This window comes from Canis lupus, chromosome 6 (assembly GCF_048164855.1).
Source record: "Canis lupus baileyi chromosome 6, mCanLup2.hap1, whole genome shotgun sequence".
NCBI classification, from domain to species: domain Eukaryota; kingdom Metazoa; phylum Chordata; class Mammalia; order Carnivora; family Canidae; genus Canis; species Canis lupus.
In genome coordinates this window covers 29,772,776-29,782,609 of record NC_132843.1, presented here as the reverse complement: position 1 = coordinate 29,782,609, position 9,834 = coordinate 29,772,776, and the positions used below count along the sequence as shown (strand labels likewise).

General features: G+C 35.8%; 1 long non-coding RNA gene across 1 annotated transcript; it reads right to left on the bottom strand.

The window, feature by feature from the left end:
* Window positions 1–340: 340 nt before the first annotated feature.
* Window positions 341–9,163, bottom strand: LOC140634678 (uncharacterized). Its single transcript, XR_012032072.1, has 3 exons — window positions 9,059–9,163; window positions 8,161–8,357; window positions 341–691 (listed from the first exon to the last, which is right to left on the bottom strand). It is a non-coding gene; the product is annotated as an uncharacterized lncRNA (long non-coding RNA).
* Window positions 9,164–9,834: the final 671 nt, after the last annotated feature.

Sequence of the window (9,834 nt, the reverse complement as noted above, 5' to 3'; positions counted from 1 at the left end):
TGAAATAAAACCAGTTCACAATTTTACAAGAACAATTACAAACAAAACAAAACCCATTAGCTTCAATGGAATTGTTGCCTCTTGAGGGGCAGAAAGAGGGGTGAGCATGGGTAGTAGGGGCAGAAGCCAGTCTATCAGTCAAGAGACACTTCTTGTGGCTCAGTGATCATAATGTGCCCTTTTGGGAGTGGTGTGACTGAGTGAAGCCTCTGACATAAGCAACAGCAAAAGGGGGAAAATGGATAGTGGTGGTTTATTATTGTATTTTCTTCTAAATTTCAATTTACCTTTCCATTCTAATTCACCATTTAAAGCAGGTAAATTCATTCTGCAAATATAATCAAGGGATGTTCATATTGCATTAATAGATTGCTTTAGTTTTGTACTTCTCACAACTTAATTATTTAGAGTCCAATTCCCTTATTCAACATTAGCATATTAAGGCAAAATCTAATTTGCAGTAAGCAGCTTGAGGCCACAGAACCACTGAAAAGAGTAAATGGAGGCAAGTGAGTATGTTGAATTTTTTTTATCTCATCAATGCATTCAGTAGCTGATGGATATATTCTTCACTTGCATCTTCTAGTATTTTAGTTCGGTAAAATAATGTCTGTATTTTGGCAGGCTTGCTTGCATTTTAAGAATCTTTATTAGTTTCTTTTCTGAATAGAAGGCAATGTCTGTCACTGGGCTAAAAATAAATAAGAAAAGAAAGGGAAAAAAAAGAAGAAAGAACATCAGACAGATAAAAGTAATGAGCAGATTTTGGTCTTATAGAAGATGACTGATAAATGTTTAATCATTTACTCTTTTGGGTCATTGATTATCTAGCAGCACTGAATATGACCAACCCACCCATCACATCCTTACTGACCAAACTGCTACATGGTCTACCACAGAATGTATTTTAAGATCATCATGGGGAATGCTGAATCAAATAAACAGTAAATTAACACGCATTTGAAGATATTTCCTCGGAACACTTACTATGGGCCCAGCCATTTGCCAGGCACTATTGTTGGTAATAATTAGAAGAGAAATGTCAACTTGTCCTTTCCCTCAGCATTCTTAGGGTTTAGATAAACACAATCTTCCACACATTAAAGAGTCATACAGCAATGTGGCAGTATAGAGTCAAGAATTGGCTTGTGTCTTTAAACAAATTATGGACTTGCTCGAGAACTTAGAGACAGAAGAGGTCAGGAAGGGAAAGTTTGTTTTCAACTGCTGCTAAGTACAAAGCATGGATAAGGCCATGGCATAGCTAGGGAGTAACATGGATAGTCCTTGCAATTTGGATTTGGAGGGAGGGCTATAGAGGAGAGATCAGCTTGAAACTCTCTCAAACACTATGAAGCCATATGAGTTTGGCCATTAAAAAGATAGCAGACATATATAATGATTGTCTCCTCTTAAAATGAGCTCTGAGCTCTAGTTTGAAGCTCCAGTGATGGGTAATTCAGTGGAAGCTGCCTTCGGCAATTTGCAAAGAACTGTCTGAAGATGCAGTGTTGCTATTCCTTAATGATTATATTTGTCTTTAAGGAGAAGAAATGAGTCATGGTCAAATTTCACAAGTTCATGCATTAGATTGACTGAATCATCCACTATGTCCAGTTTCTAGCCTCCTCTAACTCAGTTTAATTGACAAAGAAATCCAGATTTTGAGTGACCCTAAAACAGATCATTAAGAGAAGGCTGGGAGAAGGACTTGAAAGCAGCCTTTATATTCCTATTACAAGAAAGTTTGCAATCAGCAAGTACTATGTTTAGATAAGCCTATTACATTTTTTAGAAAGTGGCTATGGTGGCTCTAGCAAAGAGTTCACTGGACTTACGAAACACATCTCTATCTCAGCTTCGAAAGCATATGCTCTTTCATAGTCTTCACTGTGGAACCCTGGAGACAGTAATAGCCTTGGAGACAGACAGCCGTTGCTTTAAATCTCTACTCTCCTCTTTGTCATTTATTATCTGTATAACCTTGGACATATCTATTCTATCCTTTGAGTTTCTGTATGCTTATCTGTTACAGGGTTGCCATGTTTATTAAATGCTGTAGTATACTGAACTGAACTGCTCAGCACAGTGCCTCGAATAGAGTAACCATTGAACAGATGTTAGTTACTATTCTCAGTATTATTGTTATTAGTATTATCACTCCTGTCAGACACTTGCCATTACACTTTTCTTCTCTAAAGGATTCTATGTCCAATCCTCCTCACTGTACTCAGAAGAATCCTGATAATTTAAGGAGCTTGTAGTAGTTCCACTGACTTTGCCAGAGACTAATTTAGCATCTGCCTCTGGCCAATGAAGAAGTGAGGGGAGGTCTGGAGGGGGACTTCTTTGAAAGTTACATGAAACTTTCATGTAAAAGGGACATGAAAGATAGTTTCTCTTTTCTTACGTGTTGTATTCCTGTGTATGACACCTGGGACTGAGATAACCATGTGGGACAATGAAGGACACTGGGCAAAGAAAAAAAAACAACATACAGAAAGAAACATGTAAAAAAAGAAACATGTAAAAGACAGAAGCAACCTGAACCATATGCCAACATGGAGCCACTGAATTAACCTATTAATGGAGCCGAATACTTAACTGTTATTGAGAAACTTAATTTTCTTTATTTTTAAATGATAATTTAAAGCATATTTTCTGCTTCCTGCATCCTCAAGCATCCTAGATGATACATTATTAAATAAATTAATGTTTTTCTCTTGGTCCTATTTCTTCCGCATATAAATACATCCACACAGATATATATATATATATATATATATATATATATATATATATATGTGACATAAACACACACAGACACACATACACACACACATACACACAAACAAGGCTGACATACAGGAAGGCCAGCCCCATGTCTGACTCTATGGAATGGTCAGCCTAGTAAATAAAAACTCATTTTATTTTATTTGGCTGTGATTGACTAAGAGACTGCTATGGTAAATAATCACGGGTTGTACAAAGATGAATAAAACAGTCTTTTCTCTCAACTGATTTATAATCAAACACAGAGAATAAATACATAAACAACTATCATCCAAGGAGGGATGAAGTATCTATCTTAGAAGAAGTATAAGGTTGAAAAAGAAGAGAGCACAAGAGATAGGTCATGCATGATCTTTGACAGTGGAAGGATCCATTTCTATTACAAATAATATGTATTTGTGTTCCATGTATTTGGCATTATAATTAGTAGTTTTAGTCTGATAGAAATGTTGCCCCTTCTTGGGGACAATCACCAACATTTAATTCTTATTTGCCCTCTGATGCTCATCTTTTTACCTCAGTCCATTTATTATTTATAAAGTCTAGAACAAACACACTGGCTCTTACCTCCAGTCATTCTTCCTACATCTAATGTTTATGGTGTAGACTGAGTCTTAAGATCCAAAAACCTCTTATTTCCACTTTGAATTCTGAAAATCTTCCTTTTAAACTAAAAAGCTGAAGATTGACCTTTTGTCCTCCACTATTCTGCTGTGACTTCCCATCCCTGAGGCTGAAAACATACATGATCTTGGACACTACAAGAACTGTAAGAAGGATGGGGAAAGTATGAGGAGAAAAAGAATTTCATGGAATAAAAAACTCATAGGAGTATACAAAATACCATATCTTTGCACAAAGGGAAAAGGCACAGGGGAATATGAACTAGTGACAGAGGGAAGTGCAGAAAAGAAGACAAGAGTATATTCATGGCAGAATGACACAGAGATAGGGTAAATTTCCTATGATCACGTGGGAAGAGTGGGTAGTGTACAGGCTCATTTTGGGCAACTTCTTTGAAAATAGCTGCTGAGTAATATATAAACTTGCTATGCCTTAATTTCATGCAACAATACATCCAGGTAAAAATACTGAACCATCAATGTGGCAGTGACTGGCCTAGATTCTTCTGCATATGCAAAGATTCAGTGAGATATGTCATCCCAAAGTCCTAAGCAGAATGTCCTAATTGAATCAAGTTGAGTGATAGGGAATGACTGATAGGATTGAAATGGTATAGAGAACATCTAAGAAAGTAGATTTAAAGCTGAGATACTTTGATTTTAACCAGTAACTGATCTGCCCACTAATCCATCTACATGTATGAATCATCTTTGTCAGATATGTCTTGTCTGTTGTTTAAGCCAACTTTTTCATGATTTTTGCATGCAGTTGTTTTTTCCCTCAGCTTTCTTCACTTCAAGATAGAGACTCCCTAAGAACATGTTCCAGTTCTCTCTCCCAGGCTGCCACAGCTCTTTAAGCAGACATTTGAAGAACTGTCAGAATCAAGGGACAGAGAGCGGAAAGAGCAGACAAGGGAAGCAGAAGGCAGTGCAAAAAAATGAGAAGTGCTGTGGTAGCTGGCCATTGTGCCAATTTCATGCTTTCACACCTTTGAATGAGTGTTCAAAGTGTTTCATTTTGGAAGCCTCAGACAGTGGAGCACTGATTGCAATGGCTTCAGGCATTTCAGGGCACAGCTGGCCACTCGGCCACCCCTGTGTCCATGGCAGTTTTCTAAAAATAAGGGAAATAAAATATAGGTTATTTTCAGCTCTGATGGGTGAACCTCACTGTGAACAACTGCAGGATCAGTGTTGTTTTTTTTTTTGTTTTGTTTTGTTTTGTTTTTTTCCCCTTTCTTTCAATTTCTTTTTTCAACACAGCCCAAGCCACATCAGCTTTGAGCAATATGATTCTTCTTTCACATAGTATGGAAGAAACAGCAAGAAAGAAAGATGCCATTTTAGATAAATAATAACAAATTCTGAGCTTGGGTTATTGCAATGGTCTAGCTAGTCTCAAATTCTGTCTTAAAGAAAGAAAAAAAAATCTGGGGTTCGGGAAGACAAACATTAAAAACTAGCTATTGATATGTTATACTTACTTAAAAACAAAAATAAACCAAAAACCCCTTTTAAATGAGTGTTTTTATATGGAACTATTAAGTGTAACTAGTCTTAATTGAATCTATTTAAATATTTAGTCATACAATATTTTAGAATAATGAATGTAGTAAACAATGTCTCCAAGCTCTCTGTTTTGATATTCCCCACTTGAGAGCTAGATGTCTGAAGACCTGAGTTTTAGATCTAGATCCACTGCTCGTTGTTGCCTCGTAGGTACACTTGATAAGTCACTTAATTTCTACAGGACCTCAATTCTACATTAAATTGAGAATTAAAATATTTTTTCTTTAGAATTAGTTAAAACTTGAAGAATTTAAAAAGTCATTTAATTAAATTTTTTAAAGGATTGTATTTATTTATTTCATAGAAAACATGAGAGAGAGAGAGAGAGAGAGAAAATGAGCAGGGCGGGGAGGGGAGAAGGAGAGGGAAAAGTAGACTCTCCCCTGGGCAGGGAGCTCAGTGTAGGAAGGACTCAGTCCCAAAACCCAGGGATCATGACCTTAGCCAAACAAAGGCAGACACTTAACTAACTGAGCCACCCAGGTGTCCAAGAGGTCTAACTAATTTTATTTACAGATAAGAAAGCTACCTGGTCACACAGTTAGTTAATTTTTAAATTAATTTATTTATTTAAGAGAGAGAGAGAGAGAGTGAGACAGAGAAAGAGAAAGTGAGTTTAAGTGGGGGAGAGGCAGAGGGTGAGAACCTTCCTACCACTCTCCACTGAGTGTGGGCTGGACGCAAGGCTGGATCTCAGAGCCCTGAGATCATGACCTGAGCGGAACCAGAGTCTGACATTTAACCGACTAAGCCACCTAGGTGCCCCAGTTAGTAGAATATTTTTAATAAGCACTCAGCTGTCCTGATTACTGACATGTATTTTTACATTATTGCTATCATCATTTTTGCTTCATATAAGTCTTCCATCCTATAAATCTAGTCAACTCATCCCTACCACCAATATCACAATGCTTCTAACATATTTTGATACAATTTACTTCCTTTTTGGAACTCCCTCATATATCTCAATAACATTTACCTAGTTTCATGAACAAACTAAGGACATCTCCATCCCTGCAGCCTTCCCTGACTGCCCTTGCAAATATAATCTCTTGTTCTTTGGAACTGAGTAACACCTAACAGCTCTATCACTTAAGTCATCCATCTACAAAGTCAATGAATAATACATGCAGCCTAGGCATGACAGAGGAGCCTGACTCACACCTACTTCTTTGTGTCCTCAGCAACTAGAAATGTGTCTTTAGTCATAATTTCCTTATATGCAAAAGGGGAATAATATTACCTCCTATTTCATAGAACATTTATGAAGATTAAATTTTATATATATTCATATCAACCTAAAGCATTGTTTGACATATAGTAAGCTCTCTATTAATCTTGATAATTATTATTCTATTTGTTGTTGATAATGATAATGATGATCCTTGGGGGTAAGTGAAAAATTTTCTTCTGGAGGATTGTTGACCAAATCCCCAAACTCCATTCCTAATGGGACCATGCTAGAAAGTAAAGAAATAATTAAGCTAAGGACTTCTTCATCCTTCTATAAAGAGAATGCCATTTCCTAATTCCCTGAATACTTGAGATTGCCTGAATTTCTTAGAGGCAAATTGAAAATACAATAGGATGTATATTCTAGAGTAGTTAAGCTTTCACTGCTTTGCTTTAGGGTTTTGATTTCTTATCCCTTTGGTTCATAGATAATAAGATTTGAAGATCAGTGACATTTTTGGACTTTTAAAAAAGTACTTGATCCTTATAAATTTTAAAGATTTCTACATGCATAGATATGATGAGTTGGGTTGGGGGTGAATACAGACTTCCTTTTCCAACAGACATTGGTACCAGAAATATATTTTCTTACCTCTAGAGCTGCTGAAAACTTTAGATACTAAGTTAGAAGCAATAAGTCATGTATCTTGTTATGATGAGGGCACTCACTCATATGAGCAGCATAAAAGATATTCTTAACTAAGAGCTAATGGTATCTGGTGTTCTGTTATAGTTCTACCGCTGAATATGTGACAGAAATTATTTCTTCTTTCTGAGCCAGTTTCCTCATCAGTAATCATTTTGGGTCTAGCCTGACTTAGTTTCTTTTAAGTTTAAAATTCTGGAAAATGATATCTTTGGATAAAATTTAATAGACTAATTTCAGACCAAATTTGGGCAATTTTTGAGCTGTTTAATACCATAGATGTTTCCAATAATGGACCAATGTTTTTTAGCATCAACCTCATGGTTAGAATTTTAAGTTCCATGATATCGGATTTTACAGAAAACAAGGAGAAAGGATATATCATTTTGCTGCCCTCATTCTAATTACTAGAGCATGACAAAGCAATCTTTTGTGCCTAGCACCAGTTAAACAACCAATTCATCAATATAATCTGACTTACAATGTGCAGGGATCCTAAAAATTATTGATCATTCATAAGGGTGAGAGAAAAAGAAAGTCTTTTCATATAGGGTATCTTATTTGACAGACAAGCATTAAATGTATAAAAGACTTAATTAAATCCCATCTCTCTTTATATTGGAGGTGGATCTTATAGACATACATTGCCAGTTTAGGGCATTTGTATAGAATAGTCTAATGTTTTTTGTATCAAATGACACCCCACCCCAATTTATAGTGGAGCCATTTGAAGAATTATTCTATTGGTTAATGATTAACATATTTTTGCATTCTTTGGAAACAGCCATTGATCTCTTTATAAATATTTATATCTATAGCCCTGTATCTATAATTATCTTGAGACAAATAAAATCACTTTGTAGTTATGAGTTTATACATACTACCTTTACAATATACTATGTGAAATTCAGGGGTAAGAAATATTTCCTTTATATGTGTGTTATCCAAGATCTACTACAATATCTGATACATAAGGTGACCATCTGTCCCAATTAGCCTAAGATAATTCTGTTTTATTCTGTTTTATGACCATGGTCCTAGAATAATTATAACTAGCACCTCTATCACACATAAAAGGGTTCTTCTTAGTTGATAAATTATTTGGTCAACCTACCTATACATACATATAGGTTCCCCCTAAATATTTATAAATGATGAATCCCCCAAATAAGATCTCATCCCTTGATTAAGTTTTGTGTCTATATTCATTTTTGTCATTGAACTCCAGAGAGTAGAGGGCATGTTATATGGACAACCAAGAGAATTAATTTTAAAAATTATAAAGATGTATACCTTGATATGAATTTAGAAGCCATTTAATCTTCTATTCAAAGCAGTGATTCTTCTTCAGAATCCCCCCAAATGGCTATATATCCTTAGTTTCTTTGTGAATTTATTATATCTATGTGTGTCTAGCAGGCTTTTTCCTAAGTGCTAAAATGCAGCAGTGACTAGAACAGATGTGTTACTTGCATTCATGATGCACAGCGCTTAATGGAGAAGAGAAACAATACACAAAAACATCAAACACATAAGCATATGATAGAATTATGATACTAGGGAAGTTTCAATGAGATCAAATAGCAAAGTTCTAATGTAGACAGAAACCAGAAGGGGTCAATATAGGCCTCTCAGGGAAGTAGCATTAATGCTAAACTTGGATGATCAATAGGACAAAGTCTGCAAAGATTGTGGAGGAAGAGTGTTCCTGGACAAAGAAATAGCATATAGCAAAGTTCTGAAGTGGAAAAGAGCTTTGAGACTTTAAGAAACTGAAGGACGACTAACAAAACATGATGGAAGCTAAGATGAAGGTTGGTACAAAGTGATATCAGAGTGGGAGCTCAAGGCCAAATCTTGTATATTTAGGACCACAGCTGATTATTGTAGCAGCCCATTCTTTTAATTTTGCCTCAATCCTGGTCAAATTAATAGGCCTAGGAACTACTGCCAGAGGAACAATACCCATATTTATAGTCTACGGTCTTTCTCCTCCTTTAATGTTTCCTTAACATTAAATACTCATTCACTCAAGGGGAGAGGAATGCAGGCATGGACATGGTAGAAGAGAAGAGTGAAAAGGAAGGCCAGACTCATTATTTCAAAGAAAACCATTCTGATCACTGGGACTATCTACTCATCCCTTGTTTCCCTTACTTTTTTTTTTTTTTTAATTAAAAAGGGCATTTACATGCTAATTGGATCTTTATTCCTTGAGAGTCCCTCTGCTCTTGTAAAGTCTTCCTCTTTTGAAGCATTTAATCCCCAGCTTGAAACATCACTGTTGATTGCAATGGAAAGACTGTGATGTCACAAATGGGGGATTATGACTTCACAGGAGAAATAAGAGAGCAAGACAGTTAGTTTCAAGAGACCAAGATCTTTTATTTATAAGAATGTCTCTATTAATCAAAAGGGGACAGAAATACCAAACATATAGAAAATGACAGCAGAATTGTAGCTAAATAAAATGTTCTTCAAAATTATCCTGGCAATGTCACTTTCTCTTTAGACAATTCCTGAGAAATGCTATTGCAGAAGATAGGTTTGAGATTCCAAATCTCCCTATACTCAGCACTTGAGAAATACTTAGCCCTGGGGTAATTGAAAGTATAATCAGGCCACAGAGCAAGCGCTGCCACATTTTGTCTATAATGTACAGCATAATGCTACCCATGGCCCCTTCATGATGTTCTTTTAGTTGGGTCCCTGGAAGAGAACTCACCTCCATTGCATTTCATCAGTTAAATCTTTTGGTTCTAAGGTGTATTTTGGGGGAGGTGGGGGCAAGGGGTTAAGTACAAACTCAATTTCTTTAAAAGATAGAGGCATTTAAGTAATATTTTTTCTTTTTGAGTGAGTTTGGATAGTTGTAACTTTTAATGAAGTTGTCTATTCCATCTAGATTATTAAATTTATGACTATAGAATTGTTCATAGTATTCTCTTCCTATTCGTTAATGTCTGT